Below are 21,738 nucleotides of genomic sequence, written 5' to 3'. Positions count from 1 at the left end.
CCTCCCTGCAGAAGCGGCTCGGCTTGGAGCGGGACAGGACCCTGGGCTCCCATACCACAGGCCCCCTTCCTTCTTTCCTGGCTGCGGCTTTATGCCAGGCTGGGCTCTGGGCTCGGAGAGGACTTGCTGGTGGCACAGGCCAGCGAGGGCGCCCTGGCCGGGGTGCTGACCACACCGACCAGGCCGGACGAGGCCGCCGACCCCACAGGAATATCAGGTTCTGAGCCCCTTCTCTGCCGGGCTGTGAGCTGAGGTTCAGGCCCGGGGCGGCCTCGCAGGCCCTTGTCCTGAGGAGACGTGTGCCCAGCACTGCACATGGCCCCTGGCAGACAGCTTCCTCCTCCTGCTTCCGGAAGATTGATGTCCCCAGAGGAAGAGCACGTAAATCACGAGAGCCGGGGACGCGTGGCACTTCCAATCAATGACTCATGACAAGTCATAACTTCCGCCGTCAGAAAGGGAAGCTCTGGCACGTCCAGGAGCCGAGCAACAGCCAAGCCCAGGAACTGGACACGCACGCCCCGGAAACGGGGAGAGAGTTCCGCAGGGCTGCTGGTTCCTGGAGCTGGCGCCCGGGCTTCCTTCCGAGCGCTCGGGTTCAAGAGGAGAAAAGCCACGAGCTGGAAGGAGCCGTGTGGATTTGGGAGGTCGCGGACCCTGCAGAGGGGGACCTGGGGGGCGGGGCTGACAGAGGAGACCGCACACCCCTGTGCTGCGGAAAGTGGGTGGTTCTATGGGGCCCCCGGTGGTCTCACTCACTGTCCTCCGTCGCTCTGAATGTTTCCCAGCCCCTCTGAGCGCACACAGAAGGGAACGTGCAGGTCTCAAAATCTCCCCGACTGGCTGCCCTGTCTGCCTGCTCCCCCTGGATCAGGTGGGTGCTAAGGTCAAGGGCAGGGTCTGAGACCCCGGTGTGGTTGTCCCGGAGCAGAAACGGCTGTAGAACCCAGACCCCACAGAGGTGAGCAGGTGAGTGAATGTGGGAACCCTTCGTGGAGGGCTCACCAAAACGCTGTCCCGGGCACTCTCCCCAGTGCCAGCCCGATGGTGGGAGGGGGCAGCCAGGTCATCCCCGCTGCGGGGGGCCCGGACCCCACGCCCAGGGCAATTCTCTGTGATCTTGGGGGCTGGGTGCCTATACAGCTATCCTAGAAGCTGTGCCATGTAGGAGCGGGGGTCTCCCCTTGCTAGGCTGGGCGTCTGGGCAGGTGCCTGGCCATCAGACAGCAAGGTCCGAGGGGCACAGAGCACAGCCCCTCTGATGTCCAGGTGGAGGACAGGAGGGGGCCCCGGTGGATCTGAGCCACGCCAGCGGAGGTGGTCCTCCCAGGCCCCGATACCAGGGGGCAGCCTCTCTGTGTCTATCCGCCCCCGACGCAGGGGGACCAGCGTCTCGTTGCCCGGGACTGTCTGGGGTGGAGCACCGAAAGGCCGCCGTCCCAGGAGACCCTCATTTGGTCCCTCTGCAGGAGGAGAGCCACCAAGGCTTGACCCACAGGAGGCCCCCCTCCCAGAAGGCAGGTATGTATGAGGGATAAGATCCCTAAAGAGAAAACCCACACAACTATCACACACAGGCCTAGGTCATCTGGGAGTCCGACACGCCCCCGGTACACGGAGATAAATTAACGAAAATGCCTAATTCGAGCCTTTCCAAGAGCTTCAAAGAGCTGAGGGCTCCGGGCTTTGCCAAGACAAACAAAGCGGGGTGGTGGGGGGGGGGCTGACAGGTGCCTGTCCCCATTCTTTAGCAGCCACTCAGACACTTAACATAGCCCGGCCAGATATTCTAGAATGTTCTTTCATGTTCCGGGCAGCCCGCGAACATTGTGTTTGTCCGTGGTGAGTGTCGGTGCATACAGGGCGCAACGTGGCTTTGGGGCTAATTTCTCCATTTCCTTAAATCAACACTCAGCTCTGTGGACGACAAGCCCGAGGGGACTCTCCCAACGCAGGTCTGGAACACTTGTCCTCCGAGGCCCCCATGGGCCGGCCTCGCCTTGCTCCGGAAGGCACTCACTGACAGCCCTGTGCACGTCTGTGCTGAGCTGGGTGCCAGGCAGTGTCCCCCCAGGGAACGGGCGGGGCTGCGTCTGGACGTCTCCGTGACAGCCCGTCCCAGAAGCCGCCTCGGGGACTCTGGGGCAGCCCTCCGGGGACTTGGCACCTCAGTGCCTCCCAAGGGGGAAAATAAATCACGGAGTGAGTTATGGGTTCTATCTGCACATTTGTCTCCTATCCTCAACCCTCTTTAGTTACAGAAACAGCCTGGGTATCGACAGAATCGTATTAACGCACTTCACCTTGACCCTGCCTACTGATAATGTGTTTCTTAAGATTATCCTTAATAATCATACGTGAGTACGAAGGGGTCACAGATCTCCAGGCGATGGCTGCCCAGACACGCTAGTGGGGAAGCCCCAAGCCGCAAGGTCCAGGGGGATGGGCTGGGCCGATGTTGAACTTGCCCCTTCCCCAGGGGAGCCCCCAGGACTCAGGCTCCTCATGGGCTAGGAGTTCCCACCCCTCCGGGGTTTGGGGTAAGCTCTCGTCATCGGAAGGTGGGAGACTCCAGATCACCCCTCCACATTTCAAAGCAGAACCGAATTCCAATTCCCATAAAAATGGGGGCAGACAGAGCTTCCCGGGGATTGCGGAAGGACGGAGCACCAGCTCACAGCCACCACTCGTCACCCTCCCCTTGGGGTGACGACGTGGGGGACAGAAGGCCTCTCCCCCCATCAAATCCTGGCCTCACGTCCTTGCTGTTTAATTATCGCATCTATCCAGTCGGCAAATATCGTGGACCCTCCCTCACCGTCGGATTCTGCACCCTCGCAAGGTGGTGAAACCAGAAAGACAACGGTCTGCACTCCTGACCTTCCCGCCCCCGGGTCCCCCACCCGCCCCTGGGAACGCTGAGCTCAGGGAGACCGAGTGGCCGGAGCGGCGTGGCACAGCTGACGAGCGGCTGGGATTCGGGCCGGGCCGCGCTGAGTCTCTGGGTCACACGGCCTCAAGACGGGCTCCATTCGGAGACCCGGTGGGGGGCTGGGGGCAGGGAGGGGGCGTGACGCAAAGGAGCCGGACTTTGTCTCCCACAAAGAATGTTCCCGATCTGTGGGGAGGAGGCCTCGCGGCAGAGCCCCGAGTGCCCGGGTGTTTGGTCACAGCTGCCGGGCTGACTCGAGACCCCCGTGCGTGGGGGCGGGGGAGGCAGAGGGCCACCAGACGAGACCGCACACTTCCTAACGGGACCCAATTACAGCAGCAGCTGTGTGGGGGAACTCGGCGCTGATCCGCTGTGAAAAATGGGCAGCGCTCGGAATCCAGCGGCATCCGCGCGACTGTCCCCCGAGGCCGGGAACCCCGCGGCCAGGCTTGCTGGGGGGGTGCAGGGGGGGGCGCAGGTGGAACCAGCAAGGCTCCAGCCTCCTGCATTTCCAGCTCAGGGTCGGGGGTCGGAGGTGCCCACGGGGAATCCTGGAGGACTGCTTCCCACCCTGGGGCCCTCGAGGGCTTCTGGCTAACATGGAGCGTCAGCCTCACCCTCTCCCTTCCGGAACCTTCGCGGAGCGGGGCAATGCCCCAGGAGCGGCACAGAGAACCCGGGCTCGGAGCCCCATCTGGCCTTTTACAGGAGAAGCGCGCCGACCCCGGGCCTGCGGCAGACGCGGCTTCCCAGAGGACGGAGATGGGAGCTCTCCCATCCAGCTGCAAGCCGCAGATGCAGGCACAAGCCTTCCTGAACATTCTGTGGGAACGAGAGGCTTGCACGGGCAGAGGCCGCCCTCCTGTCCCAGGGTGGAGGACGCCCAGCATCGAGGCAGGACTCCACGCGGAAGAAACGTCGTAGGTTTTTCAGTTCCGATGCCCCAGGTCTGCGGCCACCACGAGGGGACCCTCCAGGCAGGTGGGAGAGGGGTGGCCAGCGAGCCCGGCGGGCAGAGTTCCCAAGAACACCTGATCCTGCCGACAGCTGCGGCCGCGCGGCCTGGGGACCGCGGGGAGCGCATTCTCAGCTGTAGCCTCCCACCAGGGAAAGTCGGTGTGAAATCGGACGCAGTCTGAAGCTGCTCTGTTCATTTCCCTTTCTTTCTTTGTGGCCCTGCCTGTTTTCCGACAGGGAGAGGCTCTCAAAGTTGGCGCGAAGCGAGGCCCAAGCCGCCACTTGGAGTTTCTGCCTCCAGCCTCTGGGCTCCGCTGGGTGTTCGGCCTCCCCTGAGATGCGGTACGGTCCCTTCCGGGGGCAGGGGCGCATGCTCATCCCCAGACGCCTCGGGGCGGGGGGGTTGTCCTTGTAACATCTGGGGACCTGGAAGGCTATTGTAATTGGCAGCCTCGAAACCGCCTTCTGGAGAGTGGCCTTGAAACCGCCTTCCAGAGAGCGGCTGGAACATTAGGAACCACACGGCAGGTGCCGATGGAGGCAGCTGTCTGGGTGGGGATCCTCAGCTATGGAGCTCGGGCCCCCAAACTGTCCTCTGGCGATTTCACTTCATGATGATGTGGGCTGGGGGGGTTACCCTGCGGCCCCAACCGCTGCCTGTCCCGCCTCAGCCACAGCAACACCTCACAGGCAGCTGCAGGGTGAGTACCGGCCAAAGACAGAGGCCAAAGCCCCTGCTTTTCCCCCGCACCCCTGCGCACAGTGCAGTCTTCTCCCACGTCGCCTTGCCCTGCTCTGCAAAGGTGGCCAGCACGTGTGCAGGTCCTGGGGCCGTGTCACCGTCTGAGGAAGAGGAGAACCCTGCCCGGTTCTGAGAACCGGCTCTGAACCCCACCGCTGTCCTGGGGCCTGCGTCCAGGAAAAGTGTGCACACCTCCCTCCTTCCTCCCCGTGGTCCTGGTTTCCCTGAAGCTGGAACATGCCACTGAGTTCACAGACCCTGGAGGCATCTGGACGGGAAGGCGCTCGGATGAGCCCGGAGACCACGGCAAGAGCGCCTGCCGGCCTGGACGCGATTGCCGCAGCCCGGCAGCCCCGATGGGGGTGGACGGCCCCTGGATGCTCGCTGGCTGTGTGTGCGCCTGTCAGTTTAATGTGACGAGGTCACCGTCTGTGTGCGGGGTGCACTCAGGAAGATGACCCCCATTAGCTCAGGGGGGACAGTGCAGCACAGAGCACACGCGGCTCCCTGGGCCGTGGTGGGGGCGGGGGCGCACGGGAAGACAGCCGGGCACCCGCGGGCCGCTGCCATCTGTCTCTTGGAGGATCCCCTGAGCCGGCCGGCAGGACACCCGCTTCCAGGGAAGCTGGGTCACGCAGCCCGTGCAGGGCAAAAAGAGCCTCGGGAGAACATCGGCCGCCTTTTCAGAAATGTTCTTGGACGCAGTTGGACTCGGACTCCGACTCCATTCTCGGAGCTGGGGGATTTTGGTCGATGGCATAATGTGTTTGTTCTTTCCGAAGACTGAAGCGCGAGCTGCAGTGTGCCAGGCGGGGGCCACGGGAGGGTCTGTGAAAGCACTGCCTGCGGGTGTGGAGGCCAGCATGGCCCCACCCCAGGAGAGAGGGAACAAGGGAGGGGGAGAGAGGGAGAGCAGGTGCGCCGGGACATCCCCACGCGGCAGAGACCCTGGCGGCCGGGGTAAACAGACGAGGGTCTGACAGGTAGACGCGCGGGACGGCGTTCCGGGTGGGCGGGCTCCTGGGCAAAGACGCCACGCTTCGCTAAGGACACCGCTCGCCTGGACTCCCGGTCAAGCCTCAGCTTGACCCGCCATTCCCTCCCGAAGGCCAGCTTCTGGAACGAGCCCCTGGGAAGGCAGAGCAAGACGAGACCCCCGTTCTGGCTGACCCTTTGCCTGGACTCTCGTCTCGGCTGGGCCACGACCCCTCTTCCCGGGCGGCTGCCACAGCGTCCCTTTTGCCCGCAGAAATGGACGGCGGTCCAGGGAGGTACAAAAGGTCCCTTCTCTGACCTCCGGTGTGGGGTGTTGTGCTTGGCCTCGCGGGCTTCATGACGGCACATTCGTGTGCGTAACGGACACAGTTGACCCTTCAGAAACACGCGGTCTGGGAGCGCCGGCCCCCCGAAAAGCTGAGTATAACTTTCGACCCCTCCCCAAACTTAACTAACACCCTGCTGTTGACGGAAGCCCTACCGGTCACCGAAACAGTCGGTTTACACAGAGCTTGCGTGTTACGTGCATCGTGTCGTACGATCTTACGATAAGGTCCGCTAGAGGAAAGAAAACGATACTAAGAAAATCACAGGGAAGAGGAAATACCGTAACGCACTGCCTTGAATGAGGAAAAAACCCGCGTATAAGTGGGCCCGCCAAGCCCCTGTGGTTCAAGCATCCGCCGTAGAACCCTGTCAGTGGGGGCTGCCCGGGGGTTGCAGGTTAAAGCAGAAGATTTGGGGGGCCCGTCCCCCACTGCACACTTGAGACGTTTTGTTTCCGAAGGCAAACGTATTCACGGACCTTCATGGGTTTTCCTCCCTTCCCTGGAAACTCTGTGCTTCTGTCCCCCGGGGCGGTGCATGTGGCCGTGGACAGGGCCTCCCCCGGGCTCTCCTTCGAGGAGGGACGTCCTCAGATTGGACCAGCGTCACCAGCACGGGGGCGGCCTCCTGGCGGGAGATTCTTTTTTTGTCTTGTTTTCCCCTAATGGAAAAAGGTTTATTTGAATAAAACTGTAAAACTCAGATGTAGCCAAGAGGCCACATCTCAAAACAGAACCGGAGGAGGAGTGCAGGAGGCCCCAGGCCAGCACCTGCGCTCAGAGCCCCCCCGGGAGCCAGAGCTCGGGACACAGCCGCCCGCAGGAGGCTTTCCGCGGCCAGCGAGGGGATTTGGCCGTTGCCCTCACCGAGCCGCTCCCAGAGCTGGGCCCCGATCCAGTTTCCAGGGCCCACTTTTGGGCCCACGGGTCCTGTTCTCCTTTCGGCGTCGGCCGATAAGAGCGAGCGGCAGACCCCGTCACGGTCCGTCCCTGAGCTCTGCGCTGTCACAGTCCTGCCTCCCCGAGCACCTCTGCTCAGCAGCTCACGCCTGAAAGACACCACAATCTTTTTACCCAATTTTCCAGCTGAGTTGACTGGGGCCGGCAAAGGTCAAGGAGCTTGCCCAGGGTCACTGAGTAAAACAGCCAAGCCTCTGGCCTCAGGACAAGGACGCGGGACTCCGGTTCCCCTTCCTGACCGCTTAACCAGAGGCTCCTTCATAAATAATGGACATAACGGGGCTTCACTCTGTCTTTGGCGGGCAGGCTGTGCAGGCAGCCACCGGGGCTGTGGTCCCCGTGCACCGCCGAGCCCTGGCGGGGCTGCAGGCCTCACGGCCCCGTGCGCTCCCGGGACGGAGTTTGTCGCAGGCGTCCCAAGACCCGGAGAGACAGTCCGACGGTGGGTCGGTCGGTGGGCACATGCGACCGTGGCTGATTACTCATCACTGACAGTTATTAGCCTATTATGAAACGTATGAATTGCCTCTTTCATACCACATCCCTGTCCTTAAAGTGCCTTGTTAACTGACGTTAACCAATCCAATTAGCAAAAGACACTGTATTCGCGTAATTAGTAATTTGAGGCTTTGTCCCGTCTTGGTCTTAAAGAGAAAGGCGTTGGCCTATGATTGGAACAGCACCACACAATTAAGTGAAGTGCTCACCGATCAGCGGGGGACACACTCCATCCCTGGGGTCCCGCCCGGGACCTGGCTCTGCGCGGGCGCCGAGGTTCGCGTGTGTGGAGTTCAAGTGCGCCCGCGCTGCTCCTCTCGGCTGCTGGCCTGGCCTGCTACATCAGGACGGGAGATGTTTATTTTTATTATAAACTGAGAGGCCAAGCAGTGAGGAACCTGGTTATTAAACACTCCGAGCCCAATTCTGCAGAAAATCAAAAAAATCCAACTTTGAGGATTGATTGCAAGTTTTTTTTTCTAATCGGACGCCAAAAGGAACATTGTGGGGAAAGATGTCTCAGGGCGGTCCTCCTCCAGGCAGCTTTTCTGTTTACGTCTCTGAGCGAGCAGTTAGGTTTCGGAGACGCGAAGACGGCCTCCACGGGGCCAGATGTTCTAGATAAGACCTTCGGGCTGCGGGCCGCGTGTGTGCACAGCGCATCCACCCCCAGAGCCGGCTGCGGCCTCGTCGGAATGATCGGGCTGCGGGACGTCCGCCGGGAGAGCCCGTGTTGGAAGTGACCGCAGCACGACGTGACTGGGGCCCTTCTGCTTTGCCCGCGGGACAGTCCTACTGGCCTATAAAACCGCGGACTATGCTCTGTGAGTCTCAGCCCACCCCCTCCCCCTGCTTTTTGGTCAGCCAACTTTTTGGTCCCCCTACTCTTGTTTTGCTTTATTTGTATGTATTTTGTTCATCAGGAGGCTTAGCACACTCGGAACAGGGGTTCCCCCGACGACCCCCTGCCAGCCGTCCCTGGTTCTGGACGGGAAGGAAGGCCGTCTGGCCCCGGTTCCTAGCACCTGAGCCGCCTGAAGGAGGCAGCCGCCGTTTCACGACACGTCCTTGAACCTGCCCACCCGCCTGGCACTGTCCCCACTCCGCAGGCCAAGCCTTGTCCTGGAAGGGGCCACCGCAGGGATCCAGGCTGGTTATGGCTCTCACCCCTGCGGCACGGACGCGGGAGAATCACCCCCACCAAATGCGCTCGGCTCCTCCAGAGGGAAAAAGGTGGCCCTTGAGGGTCGATGGCCGTGTCTGCGCCCTGCCCACACGTCTGGCTGTCCCTGGGGCTTGTCTGTGCTCTGGGAGCCTGTCCTTGGCGATCAGACACTTCGGGGGGCCGCGCCTGGGTTTCCCACTTTGAGTCCAGATGCCGACTTTGTTCCGGTGCCCATTTTGGACTCAGCCTTTTTCCGCCTCCTTCGAGTAGGATTCTCGTTGTTTTTTTGTTTCTTTTTTTTTCCGTTCCGTGTCAAAGGAAAGTTCAGATCTGTACGCCTGAAAGCATCGTCTTTCCTGATTCTCCCCGTGCGTGCGTGTGCCCATCGGCCGGGGCAGACGGGAGGAGCCCGCGCGGTGCTCACGGGAGGCGGGACGGGCGAGGAGACCCTGGCTGCAAACATTTCAGAAACCTCTTCAAAATATCTGGGTTTGTCAAAATCCCAAACCACCGTTTGCCAGGCACTTTTCCCGCTAGTGTTTGAGCCCGCGGGTATTTTAAAGGAAATGAAATCCGTGTGTTTCTGATTTATTTATACTTAACTCATCAAAATGCTGTTTTAAAGAGCTATTTTGTGTCCAAAATGCCCTTTATGCCTTTTTCCCTTCCAAACTAAAAGCCATATTTTGCCAAGTGTATGTGACCTTAAACGCTAACATTTTTCAAGGCTCTTTGGAAAATCAGGTTCACCTAGCCCACGCAGACCTGCACGGGACCGAACGGTGTCCCCCAACACAACCCCCCCGCAGGAACTAATGGTGTCCCCCTGACACATGACTCCCCCCCCCAGGAACTAATGGTGTCCCCCCGACACATGACTCCCCCCCCCAGCAACTAACGGTCTCCCCACGACACACGACATCCCCCCCAGGAACTAACGGTGTCCCCCACACACACAACTCCCCCCCAGAGCTAACGGTGTCCCCACGACACACGACTCCCCCCCCAGAACTAACGGTGTCCCCACGACACATGACTCTCCCCCAGGAACTAATGGTGTCCCCCCACACACAACTCCCCCCCCCAAGAACTAATGGTGTCCCCCTGACACATGACTCCCCCCGCCAGGAACTAATGGTGTCCCCTCGACACATGACTCCCCCCAAGCAACTAACGGTCTCCCCACGACACACGACGTCCCCCCCAGGAACTAACGGTTTCCCCCCCACACACAACTCCCCCCCGGAGCTAACGGTGTCCCCACGACACACGACTCCCCCCCCAGAACTAACGGTGTCCCCATGACACACGACTCCCCCCCCAGGAACTAACGGTGTCCCCCACACACACAACTCCCCCCCCCAGGAACTAATGGTGTCCCCCCCACACACAACTCCCCCCCCCCCAGGAACTAACAGTGTCCCCACAACACACGATTCCCCCCCAGGAACTAACGGTGTCCCCAGGACACACGACTCCCCCCCAGCAACTAATGGTGTTCCCATGACACACGACTCCCCGCCCAGGCACTAGCAGTGTCCCCCCCACAGACAACTCCCCCCCCAGCAACTAACGGTGTCCCCACGACACACGACTCCCCCCCTAGGAACTAACGATGTCCCCACGACACACGACTCCCCCCCAGCAACTAACGGTGTCCCCACAACACACGACTCCCCCCCTAGGAACTAACGATGTCCCCACGACACACGACTTCCCCCCAGCAACTAACGGTGTCCCCACAACACACGACTCCCCCCCTAGGAACTAACGATGTCCCCACGACACACGACTCCCCCCCAGCAACTAACGGTGTCCCCCCCCCACACAACTCCCCCCCCCAGGAACTAATGGTGTCCCCCCCACACACAACTCCCCCCCCCCAGGAACTAACAGTGTCCCCACAACACACGATTCCCCCCCAGGAACTAACGGTGTCCCCAGGACACACGACTCCCCCCCAGCAACTAATGGTGTTCCCATGACACACGACTCCCCCCCCAGGCACTAGCAGTGTCCCCCCCACAGACAACTCCCCCCCCAGCAACTAACGGTGTCCCCACGACACACGACTCCCCCCCTAGGAACTAACGATGTCCCCACGACACACGACTCCCCCCCAGCAACTAACGGTGTCCCCACAACACACGACTCCCCCCCCAGGCACTAGCAGTGTCCCCCCCACAGACAACTCCCCCCCCCAGCAACTAACGGTGTCCCCACGACACACGACTCCCCCCCTAGGAACTAACGATGTCCCTACGACACACGACTCCCCCCCAGCAACTAACGGTGTCCCCACAACACACGACCTCCCCCCAGCAACTAACGGTGTCCCCACAACACACGACCCCCCACCAGGAACTAACGGTGTCCCCATGACACACGACTCCCCCCCCAGGAACTAACATTGTTCCCTTCCACATGCTACTCCCCCCCCAGAACTAATGATGTCCCCGCAACACACGACTCCCCCCCAGCAACTAACGGTGTCCCCCCGACACACAACTCTCCCCCCACCCAGGGGAAACCCAGTGACCAGCTGCGGAAGTGATTACCCTTTGGCCTTACCGGCCTTTTGCTCTGACCCAGAGCACCCCACCCCGAGCCCAGAGCCCCTGAGATGCTGTGCCTGATGGCCTGACGGCAAGGAGCAAACTCTCCAGAGACGAGAATCCCCAGGTCGTGATTTTTACAGTCTCTCTCCCAGCATTCTAGCTGGGCCAGCTCAGGGTCATCTCGAGGCGGGCCCCCGCTTGCCCCGGTGGTAAGGGGCTCCCCCCCCAGGAGGGCAGCCGAGCTCGCTCTCTAGTCCCGTGGAGCCCAGCTACCCGCAGGCTTAACTCGTCGGCCTCCCGGTCCCCGGGGGCCTGGCTGATGCAGGCGCTAGGTGAGCCAAGGCAGACAGAGCGTGTGCTCTGCCCACGGGAGAAGGGCAGGTGCGGGGGGGGGGGGGGGGGCCGCCGTGGGCCACGTGCAGCCTGGGTCACTCGGGAAAGGGGCAGGCGACGGCCCCCACGGGGATAAAGAAATGGAGTCTTGGCAACACTCTTGCCTGACCTATAACACGGGGACTCAAGCGATATGTTTAGGCTGTTATATTTATTTCTACCTGATTTCATGCAATGGAGTTCAATTATGAATTTGATTGCTTTTTTTGGTGCACAATATAAAATCCTTTATCCGTCCAGCATTTAATTGTGTTCCCTGGCAGATTTGGTATTCGTCACGGCCCTGCCGTCCCCAGCCCCAGAGATAAACCATCCGAGGGGCCATAAATGTCCACTCTGATTATTGATGCTTTCAGGGAAATTGATTATCTATTTGAGGGGCAGAACGGGCTGATGTATTACTGCCTCTCTCTCTGCCATAAGAGCTTCCCTGAAAGACAAATCCCTTGATTGGTGAATTGGAGAATGGATTTCCTATTATATTTTAAATTTTCGAAAGCGATACCGTTTATCTTAATATTTGCGAAAGGGGGTGGGGTTGGAAACCCGGCGTTCTCTCTCATCCGTTCACGGGCTGAGGAAAGCGATGCGACAGGGGGCCCGGGGCCGCGAGGCCGGGGTCGGCTCCTTACTCCGGTCGCACGGTCCGCGGCCGCGGCCACGGCTGAGCGCGCCGGACGCCGGGCCCGCGTGACACTCGGCACCAGGCCCGTGATTTACTGAGAAATTCGCTCCTGAGGTGGTGATTATTTCTATGTGCTCCAAATATTCAAATTGATGGGTATTTCCCTGCGGCCCGAGAGAGGGGAAGCGAGCTTTGCAGGAGTTCAATTTGATCTAAAGGGGGGGGAAAAAAAACCCAAACCCAAGCAGATTTACCCTGGATTTAATGCCGAGAACCTTGATGGCCGGAAGGTCTTTCTCCCTCTTGTCACCATTTAAAACAAAATGTGTGGTGCTGGCACGGCTGTGGGGGAAGTGCCACCCCACGGGGCCGGGACGGAGCCGGGACAAAGGGTGGACTTCGGCTCATCAGCACCTCCTGTATCAGAAGATAAGAGGCGCTCGGCTCAGGCGGTGTTTGCTCACCGCGAAGATCGATACGGCTCCCTAATCCACGCCGTGATTAGCTCTACCCCGGCTACAGCCAGGTGATAATTCCCTAACAGGAGAAAGAGGCCTTTATTTTGGTGGCGGTGGAGACAGGGAGAGTCATCTGGGCTGTGTCAGCTCACTCCCAGGACACGGTGCGCCCCCGGGCCGGTGGTCCCAGGCAGCCGCCCCGCACAGGCCCCACACACGCCGTCCGTCTGCCCGTCTGAACGCCCCCGAGCTGGGAGCAGGCCTTCCGGGGCTGCGTGGCAGGGCGAGCTGGCCGCACACTTTCTCCGGTCCCCTTTGGGGGCAAAATGCGTAAACTTCAGGGCGTGGAAACCATCGGCCGAGGGAGGGCAGGCGTGCGCGGAAAAGACAGAGGACGGAGTGTGGCCACGGTGCTGCGGGTGGGGCTCCGGTCCCCGTCCCCGGCTCCGGCCGCACGTTGGAAACGCCCGGAGGCCTTGCGAAATGCCGGTGTCCAGGCCCGCCACCCGTCACGGGTTCGGGCCCTGGCTTCAATGTTGGTGGAGTCTCCCGGTGACCCGGAGGACAGCCAGGGCACGCAGCAGGCCCTGCCCTGCACGGGAGCTGGGGAGCAAGGCACACTTGCTGGGGCGCTGGCATGAGGCAGCGCTGTCCGCGGGCACGACCCGACAGGGGCCACCACCGGAAGCCCGGCCAGGAGGGAGAGACTCCTGACAAAGCGCTGATGGGGGAGGGGCAGAGGCTTGTCCTCAGGAAGGGGAGGAGCCCAGGGAAGCACATCCCTGGCCTGGCCTCCCGAGCGGGGGCCAGCAGGCCTGGGGGCAGGTAGGTCTCTTCCTCTGGGCAATTTGCTTTGTCGGGGGATGGGCCCGATGGGACCCGCGCTCGAGGTCACGGCTCCTGCCACGGACGCCCAGCCCTGTGAGTGCACCTGAGACGGCCCTCCCTTCCCTCCCACGGTGCCAGCGCCGGGTCTGTGGGCCTCTGTCGGGGAGCAGTGCGTGTTCTGGGGTGCAGGGAGCAGAAGCATGGCCAGCCAGCTTCCGGAGGCTTCTGGTGCCACATTCCAGCCTCTCGGGCTTTTCCTGAGCCTACGTCACAGCAGGTCACCTCTGAGGGTCTCCAGGTCCTGGGACTCTGAGAGAAGAGTGAACTTATGTGTGCCTGCACGCACATGCGAGTGTGTGTGCGTGAGAGGGCATGCGTTCTGTGTGCACAAGCGCCTACGTCCATGCTGGTGTGTGTACGTGTGTGCGTCCACACGAGTGTGTGTACGTGTGAGTGTCCACGCTGGGTGTGTACATGTGTGTCCAGGTGGGTGTGTGCATGTGTGCATCCACGCTGGGTATGCACGTGTGAGTGTGCACGCTGGGTGTGTGCATGTGAGCGTCCACGCTGGGTGTGTACGTGTGTGTCCAGGTGGGTGTGTGTCCATGTGGGTGCGTGCATGTGTGCATCCACGCGAGTGTGTGTACGTGTGAGTGTGCACGCTGGGTGTGAAGGTGTGAGTGTCCACGCGGGCGTGTACGTGTGTGTCCACGCGAGTGTGTATGTGTGTGCACACAAACGTGTACTCGTGTGCATGCGTGTGTCCCCCCCGTGTACAGGGTCTGCACAGCTCAGGGCCCGGCAGGAAGGGGACCCACGAGCACCTCTGTGCCTCGGGAGCGGTGCTGTGAGCATGGCAGATGGAGACTTTTCCATGACCGACGGCCTGGCCCTAACTCTGTTTCGACTGGAGAAAACACCGTGTCCCAGGCAGGGCCCGCTTGGGACAGGGGACTCGGCCTCCTTCCTCGTCTGCACAAAGACAACACACCCTGGCACCCGTTCACATCTTGTCCGTGAGGTCCCACGTGCGCGGGCCGGGTGGGTCCCCTCCCTCACGCTTTGAGGCAGATGCTCAGAGAGGTTAGGTGCCTTGTCTGAGGCCACAGTGCACCAGAACCTGGACCCGAGTCCAGGCCTCTGCTTCCTGAGCCTAGAGGCTGTTTCCTTACAGACCGGAGTGTGGCAAAGGCGGCGGGGCCTGCCAGAACTTTCTCCCATGTCTCCTTCTGTGCCAGAGTTGTGCACGGTGGGTCCGACGCAGACATCAGCCGTGGCCAGCCGGGCTTCCAGGGCCGGACCTGGCCCGACGACCACAGTCCCTCACCTAACCGTCCCTGCTGGGGCGCTGCCTGGTCCCCGCACGTGGTCTGCCTGACTCGACCGTGCACGGCGAGTGTCCTGGCACTGAGCGCCCGCAGGCTGACGGCAGCCGGCTTTGCTGGGTGCTGACGGTCATCCCGAGCTGGCTGCCCTTTCCTGCCCAGGCAGCCTGTCCCTCGGGGAGGAGAGCAGGGCCCCTCCCCACGCAGGTGGAGCCTGGGCCCCCGTGCCTCCACACTGCCTCTGGCTCGGCATTGCCATCTGCCTGGCCTCCGTGGAGCTCCTTCCATCGCCAGCATCACCGAGCTCTCTTGGTCCCGGACACCCCAGGGGCCACCGGGGGACTGAGCAGCCTCCTTGCCTGGCACTGACGAGAACCACTTCCGAGGCTGGCCTCTTCTAGACCATTCCGGGGGGCACCTCTGCCCCTCGGGTGGCAGAGAACCAGCCCAGGTGCGCAGCAGGATCCAAGCACGGTCGGGCCAGGTGCTCCTGAGGCCCCGGGTCCCGGGACCTATAGCTGGTCCCAGCTCTCTCGGCCCCCTCCAGCTGCTCGCCCGCCGAGCTGCTCCAGGCCCTGCGTGACCTGGTCTAACGCCCGATGAGCTGACCGGAGGCAGAGGTCACAGAGGACGCCTGACGGTGCCTCCCGGACCGGCCCCGCGGGTGCACCTGGACCGGGTCACAGCACAGCCTCGGCACACACCCCCTGTGGCTCCACAGCCCCGAGGACACTTCCTGGAAGAAGCCCCGTTTGCACGGGCTGGGAGAACGGTAGGATCTAGAACGACAGCGACGCGGGGAGGAAGGCCCTGCGGATGGGGAGCCGGCGTGGGCTGAGCTCAGGGAACAGAGCGCTTTCACCCCCAGCTCCCGTGGGCGCGGAAGGACCGTCTGCTCAAAACGAGGCTCGTGTCTGGAGATGTAGGCAAGCCTGTCCTCCAAGAGCTACCCGGAGGCTTTTATTGTCTGAGGTTACGTGGTCAATGGGTTTCAAGAGACGTTCATTATTACCTCAGCGCCAAACATCTGTGGCCAGCGTGACTGCCTCCTTATTTCCCCGAGGAGCCCCCGTCAGCTGGATCCTCATTCTACCCTGACCCCATGGATCCCGAGGTCCTGAAGCCCAGAGGAGACGTGGCTTTTCTGGGGGGGACCCACCCAAGGCTCTCCCACGGCGTGGAGGTGATACCCCCCAACGCGCACTCACGCACCCGCCCAGGGTGCTGGACGGTAACGGGCCGCGGCGGTTGGTTACGGTTGCCTTGAGAAGCAATGTCAGAGCCGGCCCTCTCCTGGGCCTGTTCAGTTATTAACTCCCATGGGACATTATCTTGAACCGAATCTCCCGGGTGCAAAGCTGCGGCCGGGCTCTGGGAGAATTTTATCGTCCTGTTCCCGAACACCGCAGACAGCCCTGGGTAATAATTAACTTCTGCCTCTCTCCGTTCCCCGAAGATGATCCTGCCCCTACCAAAGGCACGCCAGCCCCTGGCCTCTCCTCCCACGCTCGGACCCCTTCCCCCGCCCCAGCTCCGAGGGGAAAGAAAGAGAAAGCAGGTCCTCCGGGAGCTGGCATGGCAGACAATGTGTGTCTTGTGTGAGTAATTTAGCACTGTGGCCAGTCAATCTGGTTTCTGGGCCCGCTGCCCTGACCCTCTTTAGAGAGGCTCGCTCTCGCCGGCACAGTGTGAAACATTTTCTTTCACGGCACTGACACTCTGCAGATTGAGACGTCAGCCCGGCCCGACTGCAGCAAATTAGCAATTTTTCTTTTGCTAATTGGAAATAAAAATGTTTGCCGAGGGAGCCGTTTGTCGGCATGCGGTTTTTGGTTTCTGTGCACCGGGAGGCTGCGTTGAAAATGCATCCCGAGACGCTCCCCACCCTGGGGTGCCCCTCGCCACAAATTCTAAGGGGCTTCCTGGTGGCAGGGTGCCGGGGGCTCGCGGCCTCCCTCCGGGCCCGGGACCCCTCCTCTGGGAGAGCGGTTCCCAGAGCCCCCGTGCACCTTCGGAAAACCACCAGGACCGGGCAGGTGGCGAAACCGTCTGGGACGAGCTGGTGAGACTGCGCTTTGCCTAGAGGAGGGGAGCAGAAAATCAGGGGTTAATGGCCGAGGGCAGCCCACACCTTTCCTAAGCACAGAAACGTCTCCTCTCTGGAAAAGCCAGCCGGGTCACATGGATCCTGAATCTGTGTGGGGAGGGTCACCCCCCCTCGTCCCGTCCCGTGTCCCGTGTGCGCCCTGGGAGGGACTTCCTCCGGCCTCAAGGCGGCTGCTGGTTTCAGCCAGCCCTCCCTTCCAAGGGTGGGAAAGACCCCCGCTCCTGGATAACGGGGGGCAGAGGCGCCTGCCGGGGCGGGGAAGGGAAGGAGGCGTTTTCTGCTGATTGGAACAAAGGAAGAACCACGTGGAAGGCCCGGAGTGTCCCTCCCTGAGGAAAGTGGGCCAGGACCTTTAGACGGAGCGCAGTGATTTGGAAATCTGCTTGTAAATAGGCCGGAGCACACCCACCTGTGCACGTACACACACACGCACGCCTGTGCCCGCACGCCCGTGCCGGCGTCGCCGCGGGCGTGCGCGTGAGTGCGTGGTGTTGACCGTGGCCGCCCCACCCCCGCCCCCGGGCTCCCCCGTGGCCCGGGCTCCCCCTCGGGACGCCCGGGGTCTCTCAGGAGCCAGGCCAGCGCAGAAAGGGTTACCCTGCTCCCCCTCCCTGCTTTTCTGATAAAGCATTTGACAGCCCTGCTTAATAATTCTTTCTGCTGGGTTTTTTTTTCTTGATGTCTTTATGTGAATATGAAGCCAGAATGAAAGGCTTTGGGGGACCCCCACGAGAGAGGAAAAGTATGAACCAGGGAGGAAGAAAGAGTGTGCTGTAGGCTCCCCGCCGAGAGCCAGGCATCTCCTTTGGCGTCCACGACTTGGCTTCAGAGGCCCTTTGTAAGTGGAAATGACTCTTCTTCCCTCGCCACGACAATAGGTGTTTTGTCAGAGGGGGCCGGGGTGGGGGGGGTCCGCAGCGGCAAGGGGCTAGCCCCCGGGGCCTGCAGATGTTGGACCAGGGGATGATTTATTGCTCTGGTGTCCTCGGTGGCATTTGGCCACCTTCCCAGACCCCAACATCGGTGGCAGAGGAGGGAGGGAGAGACGGGGAGGGACAGGGCTGTGTCGCCAAGGGGCCCCGCACCTTGTCTGGGGGGACGGTGCTGGGGGTGAGCGGCGCCCCCCACCCTTGGGCAGAAGACGGGGCGAGGCAAGCCACTCCAGGCCGGGACTTAGGGGGAACTGGAGGGAAGCGGGCTGTGCCCCCTCAATGGCATCCCCCAGGTTCGAAAGACAACCAGGGAAGTACGGGGATGAGCTGCACAGGGGTAGGTGAAGGAGGAGGAGCGAGCCAGGTGACGACGGTTTGCTCTGGGAAGTCACTGCCCGGCCGCGGTGCCAGGAGGCCCCGAGTGCCCCCCGCCCCGGCCGTCTGCACCCCTGCCAAGTCCCCCAGTGGCTCGTGTGTGCTCCGGGCCGCTCCACGGATCTGTTTTCCTCCCGAACGAGGAGCCGAAAGGAGCGGTTTTCCTCTGGTTCCCTGACCTGGCCCAAGCCAGAGGAGCCATAAATCCAACCAGGAGGGCTGTCCCCAGGCGTCCCGGTCCCTTTCCAGACCTGTGAGCGTCCACGGGAGCGGCTCGCGGGTGCGGGCAGCCTCACGCCTGGGCCCAGCTGCCTGAACCAAGATAGTCCCTGAGCCTCGGACGCCTCACCATCGCTACACCCACCCACTCGCCAGTTCAAAGGCCCGTGCCGGCCATCTGGCACGCCGGCCACCACGCCGAGGTGATGCTGGGTCCTTTCCAGTGAAAAGAAATCGCTGCTGGACAGCTCACACACTGCGAAAACCACAGCTTCCTAGCGGAATCCCGCGTGGGGGCGAATTCCACTTTGGGCCTCTTTAACCCGGGTTGGAATGAGCTTTGAAAACACCAAAACTTGGATCAGGGAGCACTGGAGGGAGGGTGTTACATAAACTCGACGTTTCTGGCTCCGGGCTGGGAGCGGCACCGCACGGAGGAAGGCGGCATGACCCCGGGGTGGTGGCTTCGTGCCGTGGAAGGCAGTGGTGGCCCCGGGAAGGGACCGTGAGCAACCTGCGTCCTCTGGCTGCCGGTGGCCCCAGGCTTTGTGATGCCGAGAATGATTTCAAGTTCCCCGACCTCAGGTTTGGGCCTGGGCCTTCACTGCATGAGGCCGTATGTGGCCCAAGGACAGCGTGGCTCGTGGCTCCCCCTCCAGGTCTGGGGGTCTGCCCCTCTAGGCGGGGTCTGGCAGGTGACGGCCACCCAGAAGGCCCGGTGGGGGGGCCACAGGACCCCCGTGAAGCCACCGGCCGCTGGGATGCAGCGTGTCCGTGCGTCGTGGCCCTCCCCGCGGGCTGTCACGTGGAGAGTGGAGGGGGGCAGGGGCCGCACGGGCCGGCACGCATGCTCCGTGCGGCCGCCAGGCTCCCCGGCCCCATGGCGCTGACACGGACGTGAGAACCACTCTGTGCTTTTTGTTCGTCGGACACTATTTGGACACAGCCCGTCCAGCGTCGCGAGGGCCCCGCGATTGCCACATCAGCACAAATATCCCCCCCGCCCCTCGACTTCTCACTGGGATATGCGGAAACATTTTTCCCATGGAAAGAGAGTGTGGCCTTTGTGAGGGGGGCACGGCCGGCCCGGATTACAGTAAAGATTAATCCCGAACAAGAGACAAGAAAAATAGACAAAGAGCATCATACACTTCACTTTTCAATGGCTGTTTTCATAAATGTATGAATAATTTAAATTATCATTGCCGAGTATTTATTCGAGTGTTTCAGGGGGAAAAATGCCTCCTCTTTTCTCTCCTCGATTCTTTTCATTTTTGTCTCATCTCTTTTATGTGCTGCATGGGCTGTTTTCTTGCCATCTGAATCGGCCTAGAACAATGGGATGTATGAGGCTGAGGGGGCCGCGGAAGAATGCGGGCCTTGTTGCTGATGCCGTGCTTGACATTGATTAATGAGGGTGCAGACACGGGCAGAATCTGTGAGAGCCAGGGGGAAATCAGAGGGCCCGAGGGCACCCCGAGGCGGAGGGCAGGGATGGCAGTGAGAAGGCCGCAGCCGTCCGTCCACGCCCAGTGGGAAAGGGCAGAGGGGAGGCGGCGCTGACGGACGGGCACGCAGACGGGTGCCCCGGGAACGAGGCACCGGGAGGGGCCCGGGACCCCGATCTGCCCGGCGGAGGGAGCGCGAGCCCACCTGCCCGCTCCCACCTCCCAGACCGGCCGGCCCCCGCCTGCCGTGCAGAGGGGCCTGGCCCAGAGGGATGGTCCGAGGGGACCACGGCGGACCCCGCCTTCGGCTGGGGCTTGCCCCGCCCTCCTCCTGATGGGGCCTAGTGTTGCCTGCCAGCCCGGGACAGGGTCTGGCCTCTTCTGTCCTCTACCCCATCCCACCCTGCTTGCATACCTACTTATTTGTAGAACAGCAAAGAACGCCCGGGGACAGGCCTTCAGTTGGGACTGAATTCTCAACCCAGAGCTCATGAGTGGCCATCGGGGCAGATCAGGGAGGCGTGCGCAGACGGGGTGGTGTCTTCGAAGGGTCCCCGTGACGACAGCCTCCAAAGCCACCCCCCCCCCACCCCCAGTCTCAGGCCTGCTGTTGCCGACCCTGAGTTCAGGGGGTCCCGGGGTGCGGGGATGGCTGGGGGACGGGCACCCGGGGCATCCCCCAGGCTCCCAGGCGCCGCCCAGCGAGAGGGTGCGTGTCCACCTGCCCAGCACGCTGCACCACGGTCTCCCGGGCCAAGGTCAAGGTTGTGCCTCCGTCTCTGGGTGTATCACGTGCGATGTGGATGCCGCCAGCCCGGCGGGCGGGGTCGGGGGCCGCCTCGGGTTTCTGGCTCCTGCCCCAGGCCTGGGGCTCCCGGGCCGGCGAGTCTGACCTGGGCTCTCACTTCGGAAATCAGCTCCTGGAAGCTTCCATTGCTCTGGGCTCCCAGGGCCATTTGGATGGAAAAGGCACTATGTTTGCTCAGAAGGAGAGGTGGGGTTGGGGGTTGACAGGTTTGTCAGAAACCAGAAGTTTCTGGTTTGTGTCCGACAGGAGAGCCGAGTGAAAAGGCACTTATCTGAACAGGGAGACCCTGATCCTTCTTTCTTATTTCCCCCTTTTGTAATAAACTGTTTATGGAGAAACACATTTTCGCCCGGCAGTGTTGAGTGCCTTACGCCGGCTGTGCGCCCTCCGGAGAAGGGGCTGGCGGAACAAGAACCAGAGGTTCCAAACGAGTCCGACCGCATGGCCACGGGAGACGCGGACATGCGTCTGGCCACGGCTCGCCTGGCCGTTCCTTCAGCTCACCGGCCACTCCCTCTGGCCTGCGTGCTTCCAAATTAATGTACCAGGCCAAGCGGCCTTGATAATGATCTGTACTTGCAGGACGAATGGGGGGCGGTGAGGCCTCGTGGAGGGCACCCCGGGGGCCTTTTGAGTCCTCGGTTATGGCCGTGGCCGTGACCTTGTCCGTGGGAGACCTTGGGGGGACACGGCGTCCCGGAAACGTCGCTTCCTCACCCGGAGTGGGCGGAGCCTGGGAGGGGCCACTCAGCCTCCGGAGTCCAGAGGACACAGGCACCTACGGGTTCACGTCAAAAGACTCCCCAGCACAGAACACACACAGTGAAGCCCCCAACGTTGCAAGGGGGGCACCTCCCGGCGCGACACTTGTGGCTTCCCAGCCAGCGACGAGCCTGAGCGGCAAATTGCAGTCGTTACGATTTCATAATTACAACGGCTGAGCGGGGACAGCCGGGGTCCCGTCACCCTGCCCCACACAGCCCTCTCCCCAGCAAAACAGGCGGGGCTATTTCCGTCAGCAAATTAGGCAGAAATGGTTGCATCTATGGCCCGATGGGCTCCCCATCTTTAATTCATAAAGATCTG

General features: G+C 61.8%; 1 protein-coding gene and 1 long non-coding RNA gene across 2 annotated transcripts in view; one reads left to right on the top strand and one right to left on the bottom strand.

Moving 5' to 3' along the window:
- The window catches only part of PRDM16 (PR/SET domain 16), a 312,421-nt gene that overhangs the window by 168,068 nt on the left and 122,615 nt on the right, over positions 1-21,738 (bottom strand). The window lies entirely within an intron of this gene.
- LOC122227289 lies at positions 396-2,888 on the top strand. Its single transcript, XR_006205954.1, has 3 exons — positions 396-969; positions 1,470-1,521; positions 2,256-2,888. It is a non-coding gene; the product is annotated as an uncharacterized LOC122227289 (long non-coding RNA).

This window comes from Panthera leo, chromosome C1 (genome assembly GCF_018350215.1).
Source record: "Panthera leo isolate Ple1 chromosome C1, P.leo_Ple1_pat1.1, whole genome shotgun sequence".
Taxonomy (NCBI): domain Eukaryota; kingdom Metazoa; phylum Chordata; class Mammalia; order Carnivora; family Felidae; genus Panthera; species Panthera leo.
Note: the sequence above shows the minus strand (reverse complement) of the source record. Positions and strands in the feature narration are given on the sequence as shown.